The following is an 18809-nucleotide window of genomic DNA, read 5'->3' on the forward strand; positions in this document are numbered from 1 at the left end:
TTTTGATGTCTGCTGTGAAAGTGCACCTTAACTTTATAATTGATGTGTTTATAGACAAAATCAGAGTAGATCATGAGATACGAGCATAAGATGTTTGCTAGATAATTCTAGAAAGCCAGAAGAGGGAGCGCAGTAACAGAAAACACCAAGAATGAAACATTTTCATTTGTATGCCTATTTCAGCTACAACCTTAAAGATAGATGATAGATAGATAGATAGATAGATAGATAGATAGATAGATAGATAGATAGATAGATAGATAGATTAGATAGAAGGATTTACAGGAAGAACTACTGCATGGCTCTACTGGCAACAAAGATATTTCAGGATAGTTGAGTAGGTTCTATTCACAAGTAGAAACCCAGCCTGTTGAAATCTCCTCTTGACTGACTCCAAAACTGTAGAAATCATCAAAGCTATTAGTCACTTCTGACAGTGAACACCTTAGAACCTGAGATAAAAGAGTTCCTGACAATTTTTGAATAAATTAAGTTTTGCTATAGTACTTCCAGCCAAAACTTTCCTAACACAAAAATTATCCAAGATTGCCTTTGCTACACCCAATAGGAAAGATGGATGGATTTTAGTGCACTTACAGGTTTTATGAATATCAGTATTTTAATGGGGTATATGTAATTACCTACATAACCTGGTTCATAACCATTAAAGCATACCACAATGCTGTCTGTGATATACAAACAAGATAAAGAATCATTGTTACATTTTTACTTTTTAGAACCCACAGATAAATTTCCCTTTATTTTAACAATACTGTCTATTGTGTTTGAATGAGACTATTTTGTCTATGCATACGTTCATTTCTGTGAAGGCTGAATTAAGCCATGGGAACAAAATAGGAAAACCATGCTTATTGGGCCATTCCTTCTACTGTTGACAGTGCTGTGCTAAACCTTCCTCTCTGGTAAATTATTCTGTTAAAGATTAAAGAGTGAATATGAAAACAACTGAGTATCTGAACTGTGCATGTATAAACTAGTAGAGATTTTTTAATTGGTCATGAAGCTCTGACCAAAACTCGTCAAAAATTACATAAATAAAAATGGACTGTATCAGAAGTTTCAAGATTCTGCATTTTTCTAAAGTGGAGTATGCTTGCAGATATCCTTGCTTGAGTCCTTAAATTATAGTTACTGGTTTGCTTTTCGTATGTATGAATTTTATATTCATCTAAACATACATACGTGCATTTGATGCAGGATAATTATGCAAGATGAGGATGACGAAAAGGTAATTATGACTCAGTTTTAGTGTGCCTATTCAGACTTTCAGAATCAGCTCTTGTATGTTTATTTGTATATTTATTTGTATTTAATATATGTCAAGAAAGTGACGACCTTTGCAGAATAACCAGCTTGATGAAGAACGGAAGAAATCTCACATAAGAATTGTTTTAATTAACCTAAGAAGTCTCATTCTAAAAAGTAGTTTTGATCTGTTTTTGGACTTATTCCCATCACATCTGGTTATATATCTACAATAAGGTAATTGTTAGAAGATAAGACTGTGTAATTATAATACTTATGACCATCATGCTAGTTGTGAAATCCAAGCATGGCCAAGCAAGAAAATGAAGAGGTCAAGAATGGCCATTAACCTAATGCATTTCTATGAAGAAAGGCATGCCTCTGCAAACTGTTTTTACTGCCACTTACTGCTCTTTTGTGTTTCATTTTGCCTTTAAGAACCTCTTCAGGAGTCAGAATTAGATTCATATTTTCTGGGTTGGAAGGGACTTTAAAGATATCTAGTTCCAAGCCCCCTGCCATAGGCACAGATACCTTCCACCAGATCAGGTTGCTCAGACTTTCATCCAGCCTGGCCTTGAACAGGGCTCCAGGGATGGAACATCCACAGCTTCTCTGAGCAACCTGTTCCAGTGCCTCACCAGCACCACAGCAAATAATTTCCTCCTTATATATAATCTAAACCTACTCTCTTTCAGTTTTAAGTCCCTTCTCCCATCATTACATTCCCTTTTAAAAAGTCCTACTCCATCATTTTTATAATCCCCCTTTAAGTATTGAAGAGTCACACTTATGTCACCATGAAGCCTTCTCTTTTCCAGGTTGAGCAAATCCAATTCTCTCAGCCTTTCCTTTTATGAGAGCTGCTCCATCCATCTGGCCATCTTGATGGCCTCTGGACTCAGTCCAATAGGTCTGTGTCCTTCCTGTGCTGGGATCCCAGAGGTGGATGAAGCACTGCAGGTGGGGTTTCATCAAAACTGAGCAGAGGGGCAGAATCCCCTCCCTGGCCCTGTTGCCCATGCTGCTTTAGATGGCATCCTGTCATTCGGATGTGTCAAGCTTTCCATAGCATAGCTTAGGTGAATACTAGGGTGAAGAGATATAGAATAACCACTTTGTAGGACAACATGTTCAGTATGTATACCTGAACAGCAAGAATAAAGAAGTACTTGATTTTAACACTCGTGTTCATGAGCAACAAGATCTAGAAGTGATTCAATCGCAGTCTGCTTCTATATGAAGAAGAAAAAATTGTAAAGAGCTATAAACATTTAAGAAAAACTATTAATGTTGTTCAACTTGAATTTCAGTAAGTTCTGAACTTCAGGGGAGCTTCTCTTCTGTTGCAGTGGAAACAATTAACTATTGGAGTTGCCCAGTGGTTATCATATGTTGGTCCTAACCAGAAAAGTTTAAAACAGACCAGCCATTTTACTGTGACAGTGGTGAAAGTTAAATGTTATTTTTATAATTTCATAGAAGAAAACTCAATAGAAGGAGTAGCCCAGTGTGTCTTTCACCCTCCATTCCCAGGGCTTAATTCATCCATTACAGATGTGAGGAGAAATAGCTCTTTAGGTAGAAAGAGCTTTGGATCATCTTCAAATGATGAAAAAAAGTGCTTAATGCTTGGCCTAGGGAATGGGATGCTGATTATCAGTCATCCTAGGGAATAGACCATAATATGACATTATGCACCTTGACAAAAGAAAGCAACCTGACAGTCTCCCAGCCCTGACCAGCTGCTGGTTGTGTGGTTGCTGGCAGGTCTTGCCCTCTTGCTCTGTGTAACACCAGCTGTTTATCAAAAGCCCTTGGAGAATGCACTGGAGGAATTTTGATCACCTTTCCAAGACATAACAGAGTTGTTTGCTGCATGCCATGTTTTCTTCTCTACCACACAGTGACTTTCCTAATGTCTGTAACATTTTATGATAAAGCCTCTTACGTGTTTCAACCAGATTTAAGTATCAATATTTTTTTCTACTTATTTTAATCTTATTTTTATTCCTTCATTTTGAAAGGATGGAGCTGGGCAACTGGGCAATGGAAACTCCTGAGTTTTGACTCAAGTGTAAGTCCTTAATCCACGACATAACTATGGGTGAACTGCGTGAGTTTTCAGAATTAATTTCCTCCCCTATATCTTTCTTTTCTTTCCCTTTATTCTGTTGTTGTGGATTTATTTATTTATCTATTTATTTATTAATTAACTTTGTCAGTTTAAGTTCCAAGTTCTCCAAAACCAGGGTTTTTTTTCTCTCTGTGTGTTTATAGATAAACAATATATTTCAGCTCCAATTTCATTTGGGATTTCCTGATACAACTGCAGCACAGTTATTGTTAGCTAACCTAGCTTTGTGAAGACACTCACTGTGTTTTGATTGAGATTTATACTTCTTTACCCCTCCGCTGTCCTTGTAGATAATAGCATTATGGGGCAATACAAAACTATAGAAAACTTAGACAAGAAGAGTTACAAAACTTAGGGACTAATCAGTCTTTCAACAGGCTGAAAACCTTCTTTAATATTCATCTACTTTCTAGCCACCTTGTCTTCTATACAGATTAATATTTAATAAAAGTGACCTATTTTTATCAATTTAACAGCTGTGTTGTATGTGCAGTTGAGGTTTGAAGAGTGTTAAACCATACATATGTGCCGCCTACTACTACAGAGCTTTAATATTGAAGACAAGTTGTCCTGGTTTGAAAGACAGGTATTTGCTAAGAAAGACAGAGGCCTCTCTTTGAAATGGAGAGTGTGATCCCCCCTCCCTCCAAATTATTATAATTTTGGAATTAAGAAAGCTCTCAGGCAAAGATATGGGGATAGGAATAACAGCTCTTTACTAATATATCTAACAAGACAAACAAAAAAAGCCAACAACAGCTATGAAATTAACAACAAACAGAGCAGTAACTCAGTCCCAGTCCTTTTTTGGCCACAGTCACCCTCTGCCTGTGCTGCAGTTACCGGTCGTGGGGGCAGGTCATGCACAGCTGCAGGAGGGCTGTGGGGTGATGGCAGCGCCCCACATAGGAGGGGGATGGAGGAGAGACCCCTCCACTCAAGGTGTCAGTTGTAGTGCTCAGCAGAGTGCCTGGAGATGGCAGGCTGAGAGCAAGAAGGCAGCAGTGCGGGGTTCGACAACAGCGAAGGTGGCTCCCTGCGCTGGGATGATGGGGTTGGGGGTCAGCAGCAGCGGTCATCCTCCTCCAGCTCCACAGGCAAAATGGGGTGAGCCAGTGCTTCCGTCTCCTCTTCTGGCGTTTTGGATATCGCGGGGTTACCCCCTTCCCCCTGCCCCTAGAGCCCAGTCAACAGGTATCTTAGCATGACAGTGAGGAAAATTCCACAGAGAGAAAAGAGAAAACCAACCCCCAACACAAATTCATACAATCATAAACTCATAGAACAGTTTGGGTTACAGGAGACCTCAGAGACCATCTGCCCTTGGATGCCCCATGGGCCCAGACACCTTCCACCAGACCAGGTTGTTCATAGCCCTGTCCAACCTGCCTTGAGCACTTCCAGGGATGGGGCATCCACAGCTTCTCTAGAAACCTGTTCCAGTATCTCACCACTCTCACAGTACAGTATTTCTTCATAATGTCTAATCTAAACCTACCAAACATCTTTGTTCTATCACTACATGCCAATATAAAATGTTCAATTCTTTCTATGGAGCAGCTGTGCTCAAATAGGCAAAAAAGACTTCAATAAGCAAGAAAGATAAGCTCTTACAAACTCATGATAAATGCCACCCTTTCTCCAAAATACAGAGTTCAACATGTAGGGAAAACAAACAGGTACAGATAAAATCACGGAAATAGTGCAAGGTCTGTTTCCAGCAATGACTCAGCATGAATCACTACCAGTCGAGCTCTGATTCTCCTGTCCCAGGTCACAGCATGACAAATAGGGCTGCGCTAATGTGATAATTGATAAAAGATTCATGTTAATCATAAAAGTATTGGGGTTTGTATAAACCAGAATACTTAGGTCTGAAATGAAGTATGGACTTTAGATAGAGAAAAATATATATGATTAAATCATTGTGTTTAAATCCCCCTATTATGAATATTGTGTTATTTAGTAAATTGTATTTGATACCAGTTCATAAAATGGGGATTTCCCACGGCCTGAAAGATATTGTAAAATCAGATTTCCTGCCTTTGTATAATCAATCGCAACCTATCTGTTAAAACCAGACCCCCCCACCTCAACTGTTCCTTATCTACCAAGACCATGTGGCTACTTGACAAACTGTCCGGAGATTACCAGGAAAACCCTACTATAAAGAGGAGCTGCAGACCAAGGTTTGACAGAGTGTAGAGTGGGCGGTCACCCCTCACATTCCCCAGTGCTGCTTGCTCCGTCTATATCAAATAAAACAATCTAAATTTTGCTAAATATAGAGACGTTGTTTCTCATTTATAACACTAGCAAACTCACCTAGGGCTTAAAAGTCTTTAGACATTTTTTCCACTTTCTTGCTTGAAATAATAGACTGTTCTGTCTATTATCCATTCTAATTCCTTCATAATATTATCAAACAGCAACTTCTGGCAGCAGAGTAGGAATCGGTAGAGAATACAAACTCACTACTTCAAGGTGTGCTGGATGCCCACTTCTCTAATGAGGTGATTAACTCCAACTGCTTCACTGAATGAACCCAGACAAACAAGAGTCATTCCATCAGCAGCAAAAACAGCACAAACTTGCCCTTTCTCCCTTCTGCATTTATTATTCCATTATTACAGAAAGTCGCTATAAAATATTTTGCCCTGCTTTTTTTTTTTTATTTTGCATATTTCTTGAGGAGTGTAATGCTCATGGCTGAAAATGCCTCTCAAAAAGGTTAATGATGCCTCAAATCTGGTGAAAAAGAACTTTTTTTAAAATCATCTAAACCTTTGAGCACACATTCCTTAGATAGCACAGTATCCTACATAATGTCCATCTAGAATAAACATATACAAAAACTGCGTGGTAATTTTCCAAACAACTCACTTCAATGCACACAGTTCAAGACATAAGCTATCTAAAATTCCTATTCTTTAAAACAATGCAGAAATTTAAGTATTTTATTCAGTATAAAATAAAATAGGGTACTAGAAGGTTATTTTGGTACCACAAAAAAGTTTTTTAAAAATTAAAATATTTATATAAATATATTTATAAAAATAAATATTTAAATTTAATTTAAAATAAAATATTTTTTTCAAAACAACACAAAAACATCCTGAGCATGGAAAATATTTTCCTGTACAACTAATAAATTAATGGACTCTTTACTGTGAATGTCTAACTCACACCCTTTTTAATGGTTTAACAGTAAAAGGTCTGAACATCTGCAGCTCCTACTCAAGTTGGACATTTAGTATTTATAAGCCAATAGAATCATCTGGTTGTGCAGCAGTTGTGGGGAAAAAGAAAATCAAGACCTTAATTTGTCACAAGTGCATAAGTAGTGGTAGTAGTGCTTAACTTTACACACTCCTGCTTGAAAACATTGACTACTACAAAAGGATTGCAATTCTCCCATGCTGAAGGGAGTCTAGAGTCCTACCCCAGGATACAAGATGCCCCTGCTGTCTTCTCAATCTAAATTGGGAGAAAAAAAATGTCCTCTTAGGTCCCAAGGACTAATTAGTCAATGCTTGTAAAGCTCTCTGAAAGCGAAAAGTGTATCTAAACTTTACTGTGACGGATGGCCTATGTCTGAATTTTAAATGTTTTCTTTAAAAAAGCTGTTTTGTGGAAGCACTTTCTCACTTCACTTTCCACTAGTGCAGATGATTCATTTTGAACAGGTATACAGATGTGGAAACAGGATGGCCAAAACCTCTATTCTGGCTGTGAGCATTAAGAGAGATGAACCTTAAATATTGAGTGACTTTATGAACCTGAGTTCCCTACTGTCTTGCAGTAGCGTAAAAAATCATGAAATGTTGCCAATGCTGCTTCTCTCGTCCTCTTCCCATCTGTGATAGTTTTACAGAATATCTTCTGAAAAATAAATTATGCATAAGATCTCTGGTGAATAGAATGGTCTGTGTGTCACCGAAAGTAGTGTACTACACCATGTTCCCACACTTGTCCTCATGCCCTGTTGCAAATATCATCTTCCACAGATCCTCAAACGTATGTTTGCTTTGTGTTTTGGTTTAGGGTTTATCCTGTGGAATATTCCACTACACTACACTCCAGCAAGCTGTCAAAGTCTTTGCTGAAAGAAATAATGACTAATCATTTATGCTAAAATCAGCACTGCAATCCTCTGCTGCAAAAATTGCTGTGGGGTAAAAACAGCAAGAAGACAGCTCACAAGGTTTTGCTGATTGTTTCCTAAAGAATGGAACAGAACTGATAAGCCATAGTTTCATGCTTGTATACAGTGCGTGAATTCAGATAGAGAGAATACAAAAAATACAGGAAGGATTTTGCAGGTTGACTTTGTTAACCATATTAAACCTGCCCACTAGAACTGCTCAGAACAGCACTTTCCAATGGACAATATTGTGGAGTCCAGATTACTCCTACAGATATCAGTACAGTGTACTCATTAATAACGAGTAATATAAACCTTCTAAAGGAAACTATAATTTAGAAAAAAAATCCAAAACTCATAAATACCTGATGATTCTCTCATAAGCATATTTTTAATGGTGCTTTTTCCTGTGAAATTTACCCCTCCCAGATTTTTAAGTTGGCAAAATTCTAGAAAGGTTGATAATGGTAGAGATTACTTGGGTTTTGGTTTGGTTTTCTTCCATCGTTCCCCACAGTTTTTGTCTTAATACATATGCATGTTAGATATACCCATGTTGAGAACAGCTCCCAGTCATTGTTATATCATTTAGTTAGGCACATTTTCTGGCATTTGGAGGATGTCAGCTGATTTGATGTGTGAACTTGACTCCTTTTTTTACTTCCTTTCCATGGGAAAATGGGGCCTTCAGGCCTGGTAAGGACTTCAACAGTGAAAGGATAAGGAGCTTTCTGCAAGAAGCAGAAGTCAGCAACTCTACAATGTAGGGCCACCAAGTTGGAAAATCATTAAGTCTCAGAGCTGCTGTGGAGACTCCCTGCTTTATTTCAGCAGGAAGCTGGACTCTTTCAACCACTATGTTTCCTCCTGATGAATGTTTACCAGCCTCCTCTGTAGCATGCAGGATCTGCCATGCCTCAACTTCTTCTCAGATGGCAGTTCACACACTTCAATATCAGGTCATACTAAAGGCACGGGGTGCTCAAGCTTTAGCCTCAAATGCTTCACAGGACTTAAAATTTTGACATGGCTGAAGTTTTGTCTGTACCTATCTGCTTCTTTACTACTCCAAGTAAGGAGCTGGGCAAATATTTGTTTGGAAAAACTCTTCTGATCAAAAGAAAACTAACTTGCTTTGCTGGGATATTAACCAGAAGCTATCACATAAGGTTTCTGTTCATATCCTATCTGTCATGATGCTGTTTTCATCATCTACATCTTACTGTTAGCTTCATGATGTGTCCTGTACAGTTTGTCAAATATTTCAGTAATTGCAAGGTTTTTTTTATTAGAAAGCGATACTAAAGTGAAACCTGTTATCATTGACGCAGACTTGCCAATTTACTGGCAAGTATGATATAACTAAACTGCATTCCCTTAGTATAACAGAAATCAAACAACAGAAGACAAGTTGATGGATTATATTACTTTGTTCATCTATACTTAGTCCAAAGGTTTTCTTTGTATGTTTTGTTCAGTGCTCCAATTATGTTGCTTGGGTTTTTCTATCACTACTTTGATGTGTCCTGCTATGCATACATTTAACTGTCTTCCAGTGAACACCTCAATGCCACTCCCTCCTCTTCCATTGTCTATCCCTGGAAATCTCCTCAGATGGAAGAGATAAATGAAGTCAACCTGTTTAATGTTGGTCTTTTAACAGTATTTGGTACTCACTAATTATTTCCTAACTGCCCTGTAGCTGGTTCTTGGTATTTTTGAGATCTGTTTCATCATGGAGATGAAACCTCTCTGCTCTTTTTTATTTTTCTTTTCATATCTCCTCTGCTGTGGGTTTCTCTCTTGGCACTGCCTGAAAAGAAGAGCAAAGAACGATTTCCAAATAAACACTTCAGTCTCTTAATTCATGAAATAAATTCACTTTGGGAGACCCCCAAAAATGTTGAACCTCATTCTTGTGCAGTAGATTGGCCCACTGTCTTAATAGAATTATTCTTAATTGTGTGACAGCAATTTTCCCTTTTGCTCATGCACAGATCTCTAAATATTGTTCCTCTCACTATGTTGTTCTTTATGGTAATTTTAATAGTTTTTCTTGTTGCTTTAACAGCCATCAGGTCATCTTATTATTTTCCTTGGGAACCACATTTGTTCAAGACTTTGTATTTTAGAATCATATAGTGAGGGGGCTTATGTTATCTCACAAAGCCGGCAGCTCTGTCGCCTACTTCCTTCCCATTTTTTTGTCACTTATCATCAAAGAGTTGTTCTGCCAAGAGCCAGGCAGTTTTATGTCTTTGGCTTTTTTCTTCTAGGCTCTTACTTCCCATGACTTGTCACCATCCCACTACATAAACTCACTTATTCTGACACTGACAGTCATCAATAAAACAGCAAGATGTGGGCATCACAACACAAAATCCATCTGAGTCATTCTTATACAGCAGACAAAATGCATCTTTGTGTTCACCCTACACTTTAGTAGGAGCTTTGTACTCAGTGTTGGTGAGTTCTCCAAGCTGTCATTTGAGTACAGCAGAGCAAACTCTTTCTTATGTGGGAATCCACTGGCAGTTACTTGTTTATTTGGTGCTCTGGTCAGTTCTTCCACTGGAGATAGAACCAGTTATCTCAGTCAGTGCTTTCTGGCAACAGGTGCTTTATGAAAAATCATTGCTTATTTGCTCTCCTGCTAGCTTGTACACTCACAGGACTGCAGTGTCTGTATTAAGCAGATAATGGCTTTTAGAGGGCTTTTTTTGCACCATCAAGCACTGCAAACATTGCTTCCTGGCAGTTAGGTATCATCTCCACAGGTATCACTGCCTCACCTTGACATCTTGCTCATGGCAGATCTGAGGGAATCAGCTGCTCTAACCAAAACAGAAGAGCAGTTTACTCTGGAGTGCATATGTCATACACACAGACAGCTTAATCCCCTCATTCTCTGTCATTCTCCACTGAAAATAAACAAAAATTTATGGGTTTTTTTTTCAGAAAATACAAGAAGTTGCCTCACTGGCATCAACCCCACATACAGTTTAGAATAAGGCCCTAGACACATGAGCAAGAGCAACCAGAAAAGCTTTTGTATAACAGAACAAGAAAAGATTTTATATTGTAACTCCTCACTCCCAAGCATGTCTTTTAAGCTTAGACCAAAAGAAGACTATGTCTATGTTTCCCAGCACCAGCTGACAATTCTAAAGACCATCCCTCAGTTCAGTGCCTTCAAAATTGTCCTTTTTACCCTTTTTAAGCTGTTAATATAGCCTGTTACATACAAGCTGTAGTTTGGAAAGAAGTAAGTTGCTAAAGCACTTTAAAAGTATTTTTCCAGGGAATGACTCTCTGGTTCTTCTTGTTTTCTATAATCACAATATTAAAACAATGTCGGCTGAAAATACAGGCAGCTAAAAAAAGGCCGGAAGTATGTGTTCATATTGGTTTGTGTCACACAGTTTGATGCAGCTTTTGCTGCAGAATGAGACCAGCTGTGCTGCAATTGACAGAGAGTCTGGTACAGGTAAAGTGGTCATTTGTTCTTGGAAATCACTTGGGTTTTGGGTTGGCAGGTTTTTTTCCCTAGAGATGGAAATGAAACAGACATGTTTGATGTGGAATGTCATATACACTGTCATGGTTTAACTTGGTTACACACATATACACAAAAACAGAACACCAGTACAGTTCCATAGGATCAGAGAAACTTCATTATTCCCAACCAACACTGAGCAATATCTGGGGTCTTTTCTAAGGATCAAAGAAATGTGCACTTTAGGCCTAAACCATACAGTATGTAACCAAACGCATCTCAGTTTTTGCAGCAGTTCATTTCTGGAATTTCTGAAAGCAGTATATTTTCCCAAACCCAGTATCCTCACAGCATGTAGTTATATTAGCTCTACAGAACACCAATTTCTCTCTACAGTTTGCTCTCAAGAATCTTTTTGAATGCTTTCCCTAGGTGATGAACAGTTCGGAGGTATTTTATTTTGAGGTGTTACATTTAGTCATATCTTCGCGTGAGATAGAAAAGAGACTTTAAATTAAATACTCTTAAGAAGAGTTCTGGAGAAGGCAGGGGAAAAAATAATCTGGATCTGAAAACAAGGGTACATAAAGGCCAGAAGTGGCTGTATGGTTTTAGCAAGGTTACTGGGTGTCCTGGTCTGAAAGACAGGTGTTTGCTAAGGAAAGAAGAAGCCTCCCTGTGGACTGAAAAATGTGATCCTTCCTTCCTCCCGATTATTATGATTTTGAAATTAAGGGAGCTCTCACGCAAAGATATGGGGGTAGGAATAACAGTTCTTTACTAATATATCTAACAAGACAAACAAGAACAACAACAGCTATGAAATTACCCACAAACAGAACAGTAGCTCAGTCCCAGTCCTTTCTGGCTGCAGGCGCCTTTTCCCTGAGCTGCAGTTCCTGGTGCTGGGGGCGGGCAGGTCCCGCAGAGCTGCAGGAGGGCTGGGGGTGATGGCAGCACTGTCCCAGGGGGAGAGAAAGATGGAGAGAGCCCTCCGCTCACAGTGTCAGTCCCAGTGCTCAGCAGAGTGCTGGAGGGTGGCAGGATAAGTTGAGAAAAACTTCAGTGAGGATGGCTCCCGGTGCTGGGATGGCAGGGCTGGGACAGAGGTGGCGATCATCTTTCTCATCCGAACTCCGCGGGGGAAATGGGCCGAGGCCCAGCCTTCCGCTTCCTCTTCTGGCTGTTTGAATCTCGTGTGGTTTCCCTCTTCTCTCCCCTCCCCCTTGTCACCAGGGCCCAGTCAACAGGTATCTTAGCATGACAATGGGGAAAACTCCACAGAGGGAAAAGGGAAAGAACCAACCCCCAACATTATCCACCCCAAATTTTCCCATACCATCATGCCAAATCAAATTAAAATCTTCAAATTATAGACATACATACAGTTACAGATACAGGCACAGTATCATAGGTAGTTCACCCTAAAACAAGGTCTCCTTGGGGTATGCATCGGGTCTTTCCATCCCTTTGCATCACCCACCAGGTACAACCTGGCCCTTGAGTGAAAAAAACCCCACGAATTCGATTGTCTTTGCTGGAGGCAGAGTTCACCCAAACAGTTTTTCCTAGCATACCTCTCATGTGCACCACTGGAACCTTGTCCCCATCTGGTGTTCTCAAGGGCTCAGACTGGGCAGGGCCTGCTTGATTAGTGGAACCTCGGTGTTCACTGACCATGTGGCCTTTGGTAGATTAATCTCCCAGTTTTTGAAAGTCCCCCCACCCAGTGCCTTTAAGGTGGTTTTAAGCAGTCCATTGCACCGTTCCACTTTCCCAGCTGCTGGTGCGTGATAAGGAATGTGGTACACCCACTCGATGCCGTGTTCTCTGGCCCAGGTTCTTATGAGGCTGTTGAAATGAGTCCCATTGTCTGACTCAATTCTCTCAGGGGTACCATGTCTCCAAAGGACTTGTTTTTCCAGGCCCAGGATGGTGTTGTGGGCAGTGGCATGAGGCACAGGGTAGGTCTCCAACCATCCAGTGGTGGCTTCCACCATGGTTAGCACATAGTGCTTGCCTTGGCATGTCTAAGGCAGTGTGATGTAGTCAATCTGCCAGGCCTCCCCATACTTATATTTGGACCACCGCCCCCCATACCAGAGACGCTTCACTCACTTCGCTTGCTTGATGGCAGCACACGTCTCACAGTCATGGATAACCTGGGAAATACTGTCCATGGTGAGATCCACCCCTCGGTCTCGTGCCCACTTATAGGTAGCATCTCTGCCTTGATGACCTGAGGCATCGTGGGCCCATCGAGCCAGGAACAATTCTCCCTTGTGTTGCCAGTCTATATCTAGCTGTGACACCTCTATCCTTGCAGCCTGATCTACTTGCTCATTGTGTCAGTGCTCCTCATTAGCCCGACTCTTGGGGACATGGGCATCTACATGACGGACTTTTATGGGTAGCTTCTCTACCCGAGTGGCAATGTCTTTCCACTCATCAGCAGCCCAGACTGGTTTTCCCCTACATTGCCAGTTAGCTTTTTTCCATCTTTCCAGCCAGCCCCACAGAGCATTGGCTACCATCCATGAATCAGTGTAAAGGTAGAGCTTTGGCCGCTTCTCTCTTTCAGCAATGTCCAGGGCCAGCTAAACAGCTTTGAGTTCAGCAAGTTGACTTGATCCACCTTCTCCTTCAGTAGCTTGTGCAACCTGTCTTGTGGGGCTCCATACGGCTGCTTTCCACTTCTGGTTCATCCCCACCATACAACAGGAAATGTCAGTGAAAAGAGCACAGCGAGTTTCATCTGCTGGCAGTTGGTTGTATGGCGGGGCTTCATCAACCCAGGTCACTTGTTCTTGCTCCTCTTCATCGGCAAGACCAAAATTTTCACCTTCTGGCCAGTTTGTAATTATTTCCAAAATCCCAGGGCGATTTGGGTTTCCGATACGGGCGCGCTGTGTGATGAGGGAAATCCATTTGCTCCATGTGGCATCAGTGGCGTGGTGGATAGAGGGGACCTTCCCTTTAAACATCCACCCCAGCACTGGTAGTCGGGGTGCCAGGAGGAGCTGTGCTTCTGTGCCAATCACCTCTGAGGCAGCTTGAACTCCTTCATAAGCAGCCAAGATCTCCTTCTCTGTTGGGGTGTAGTTGTCTTCAGACCCTCTGTAACTTCAGCTCCAGAATCCCAGAGGTCGGCCTCAGGTCTCATCAGGTACCTTCTGCCAAAGGCTCTAGGGCAAGCCCTTGCTCCTGGCTGCAGAGTAGAGCACATTCTTCACCTCTGGTCCTGTCCTGACTGGGCAGAGGGCTACCACATGAGCGATCTCCTGCTTGATCTGGGCAAAGGCTTGCTGCTGCTCAGGGCCCCAGTGGAATTCGTTCTTCTTCCGGGTGACCAGGTAGAGAGGGCTCACGATCTGGCTGTACTCAGGAATGTGCATTCTCCAAAAGCCTATGGCACCTAGAAAAGCTTGTGTTTCCTTCTTGTTGGTTGGTGGAGACATCGCGGTGATCTTATTGATGACCTCAGTGGGGATCTGGCGCCACCCGTCTTGCCACTTTACTCCCAGGAACTGGATCTCTCGGGCAGGACCTCTGACTTTGCTCCTCTTGATGGCGAAACTGGCTCCCAGCAGAATCTGGATGATCTTCTCTCCTTTCTCAAATACTTTCATTGCCGTGTTCCCCCACACCATGATGTCATCAATGTATTGCAGATGTTCTGGAGCTTCACCCTTTTCCAGTGCAGCCTGGATCAGTCTATGGCAGATGGTGGGACTGTCTTTCCACCCCTGGGGCAGTCAGTTCCAGGTGTACTGCACGCCCCTCCAGGTGAAAGCAAACTGAGGCCTGCACTCTGCTGCCGGAGGAATGGAGAAAAATGCATTGGCAATGTCAATGGTGGTGTACCACTTTGCTGCCTTGGACTCCAGCTTGTACTGGAGTTCCAGCATGTCCTGCACGGCAGCGCTCAGCGGTGGAGTCACTTCATTCAATGCACGATAGTCCACAGTCAATCTCCATTCTCCGTCAGACTTGCGCACAGGCCAGATGGGGCTGTTGAAGGGTGAGTGGGTTTTGCTGACTACCCCTTGGCCCTCCAGCTCACGGATCATCTTGTGGATGGGGATCACAGCATCTCGATTTGTCCTGTACTGCCGGTGGTGCACTGTCGAGGTGGCAATTGGCACTTGCTGCTCCTTCACCTTCAGGAGTCCCACTACAGATGCGTTCTCTGACAGTCCAAGCAAGGTGTTCAATTGCTTAATGTTTTCTGCCTCTACAGCACCTATTCCAAAAGCCCAATTGAGTCCCTTTGGGTCTTTGTAATAGCCATTCCTGAGGAAGTCTATGCCTAGAATACACGGTGCCTCTGGGCCAGTCACAATTGGATGCTTCTGCCACTCCTTCCCAGTCAGGCTCACCTCAGCCTCCACCAAAGTCAATTCCTGTGATCCCCCCCGTCACCCCAGCAATAGAAACAGGCTCTTCCCCCACATGTTCTGATGGTATTAGGGTGACCTGTGAACCAGTATCAACTAATGCCCTATGTTTTTGTGGCTCTGATGTGCCAGGCCATCGGATCCACACCGTCCAAAAGACCCGGTTTTCCCGTGCCTCTCCCTGGCTAGAGGCAGGGCCCCTCTAGCACTGGTTATTATTTCCTTCCTGGGCATACATATTGGAGGTTCCCTCAAGGGGATCTGACAAATCATCCTCCCTTTTGTAATACCCTGCATCTTGGTTATGGGAAGTTGAGGCTACCTTCACTTTAGTGGAGCTCTTTTGGTTAGTGTTTCCCTCCCTGAGTTGACACACCCGCGCTGCCAGGGCAGAAGTGTGTTTCCCATCCCACCTCCTCATATCTTCCCCATGGTCACGCAGAAAGAACCACAGGTCAGCTCGTGGGGTGTATCCTTTCTCCCTAGCTGAGGGACGTTGGGCTCTAACTCTGGGATCTGTGACTCGCACTGGTGCTGCATTGACCTTCCTCATCTCCTCCCTCAGCCCTCTTATCTCCTCCTTGAACTCCTCTCTGAGTTCCCTAATCACGGCAGAGACCTGAGCCTGCATTGGGCCATTCATTACACTCTCAAAATTTCTGAGCTTATTGGCAACAGAACCCACTGTCTCGTGGTTGGTGTCAGCATTAATGGCTGCAATGAATGTGGTGTATTGAGATGACCCCAGGTATGCGAGATTCCACAATATCTGCCCTGTGCACCTGACCTTGTCGGGGTCATTGTCATGTTGTCCACCCCTCCCAAAGAGTATCTCCAGTATTGCTACTTCTCTCAGCTGTTGGATTCCCTCCTCAGCGGTCTTCCAGCGCATTCTACGGTGGTGCTCCTCCATTCTCTCTCTATGGACAAACCTCTCTCTTATACTCATTAAAAGCCGCTCCCAGAGGGAAAGGGGGCCTGGCTCCCTTACAAATACGTGATCCACACCTGAGTCCTGGGTCATGGGTCCCAGATTCCTTGTCTCAGTACCATCCAGCTGCACACCTGTACCCATAAGGTCCCAGACCTTATGTTGTAAAAGCCTCACGGCCCCTTCGTAAAATGTCTTTACGCAGATTACAGAAACACTCGTATGACAGGGACTCGGTGATGATCTCCACCTCTAGCTCCCCTGCTGGTTGTGAGGGCCCTGCTTTCTGATCCTTATTATCTAGGTGCTTTGTTTTCACCCTAGACTTTCTAGTTTCCACGGGGGCAACTGCTGCTGCTTGTGAGTGCCCTTGCAGTTCAGCTGGAGCCTGGAGAGATGTAACATTTGTGGGTTCCACTGCTGCACCTTCAGGTTCTCCCTCTTTAAGGCAGAGGGAAAGTTTCTCAAGAGCTGGGGAAAGGTACTCCTTCAGCATTTGGCCCATCTCCTTCACTAGAAACCCCACCCACTCTGGATGGTTCCTCTCTGAGGTGAGCTCTGGGGCAGAGTCAGGCTCAGGGGCAACATCCTTAACCTCTGGGGCAGGGTCAGGCTCTGGGGCAGAATCCTTACTTCTTGGGGGACGTATCAGGGTTGTCATCCAAGTCAATCTCCCCTCATCTCGGAATGTTAAATAGAACAGGTTTACAAGACCTATTAGGAATGTCAGCCACTGTATGATACCATTACTATTTAGAAGAGATTTGAACCCTTCAAAAGCTGGTGGAGCAGACCCAAAAAACTGTGTAAGGGGTTGGGACAAAATTTTCCCTGGTGTCATATCCTCACAGTATGTACCATTTTTAAAGTAACCCCAAAAACATACAGTTAGAGTGTGATAGCCCTGAATCCATGTGGCCACCTTCCAGAGGAAGTTAAAAATCCATTAATTTCTCACGTTATCAGCCCACAAAATGAACTGGATAATAGTTACAGCAGCCTGAGTTATAGGACCCATGATCAAGTAAGGGATTGCAAATGGGAGAGATAAAGCTGTGGCCACATGGAGCCCATAGCACGGTAAGCTGGACAACATGATGCCACCTAACACAAAACTGAGGCAACTCAAGAACTGTTATTCCTTTTTCACCCTTTCCTCTCAATGCCCTCGCGCCTCATGTTGGGTGGCCAAAATCTGTCCTGGTTTGAAAGACAGGTGTTTGCTAAGGAAAGCAGAAGCCTCCCTGTGGACTGAAAAATGTGATCCTTCCTTCCTCCCGATTATTATGATTTTGAAATTAAGGGAGCTCTCATGCAAAGATACGGGGGTAGGAATAACAGTTCTTTACTAGTATATCTAACAAGACAAACAAGAACAACAACAGCTATGAAATTACCCACAAACAGAACAGTAGCTCAGTCCCAGTCCTTTCTGGCTGCAGGCGCCTTTTCCCTGAGCTGCAGTTCCTGGTGCTGGGGGCGGGCAGGTCCCGCAGAGCTGCAGGAGGGCTGGGGGTGATGGCAGCACTGTCCCAGGGGGAGAGAAAGATGGAGAGAGCCCTCCGCTCACGGTGTCAGTCCCAGTGCTCAGCAGAGTGCTGGAGGGTGGCAGGATAAGTTGAGAAAAACATCAGTGAGGATGGCTCCCGGCGCTGGGATGGCAGGGCTGGGAAAGAGGCGGCGATCATCTTTCTCATCCGAACTCCGCGGGGGAAATGGGCTGAGGCCCAGCCTTCCACTTCCTCTTCTGGCTGTTTGAATCTCGTGTGGTTTCCCTCTTCCCTCCCCTCCCCCTTGTCACCAGGGCCCAGTCAACAGGTATCTTAGCATGACAATGGGGAAAATTCCACAGAGGGAAAAGGGAAAGAACCAACCCCCAGCAGTGGGGAGAAAAGAACCTAAGCAAGCTTCATTTATTCTGCAAAACAAACCACAGAAAAACAATTGCTAGGCACAATGTGATTCATAGGACAAGGATTCATGTTGTATGTCTGCTTAGTATGGGATGTGAAGTAGCTTCAAAATGTTTTCACCTCACTTTTGAGGCAGCTGTTCCCTCACTCCTGCTGCATTTGGTATAAATCTGCAGTGATCTCATAATTGACTCAGTCTCCTAATAACACTTGTGACAGATGGGTGCTGCTGAAAACAGTTAATAATTAATTTACAGAAGATCAGGAATAGTGGAAAAATATTATTCATTCAATTAAAACTACTGGCTTTGCTGGCTCTGCAATCAAAACCACTTATTAAGCAATAGGAAGGGATCTCTGCCCTGTTCTTTTTGCCATTTATTTCCGTAGGTTAAGAGCATAATCTACAAGTGAGAGCTATGCTCAGATTTTCTGCTAGCTGAAGGGGACAAGAATCACTTGGAATGACAAAGTCTAAGGAAAATATAATCTTCAGCTGAAACCTCATTTTTCCCCCTGGAGAAT

Source organism: Cinclus cinclus, chromosome 1 (genome assembly GCF_963662255.1).
Source record: "Cinclus cinclus chromosome 1, bCinCin1.1, whole genome shotgun sequence".
Lineage (NCBI taxonomy): Eukaryota > Metazoa > Chordata > Aves > Passeriformes > Cinclidae > Cinclus > Cinclus cinclus.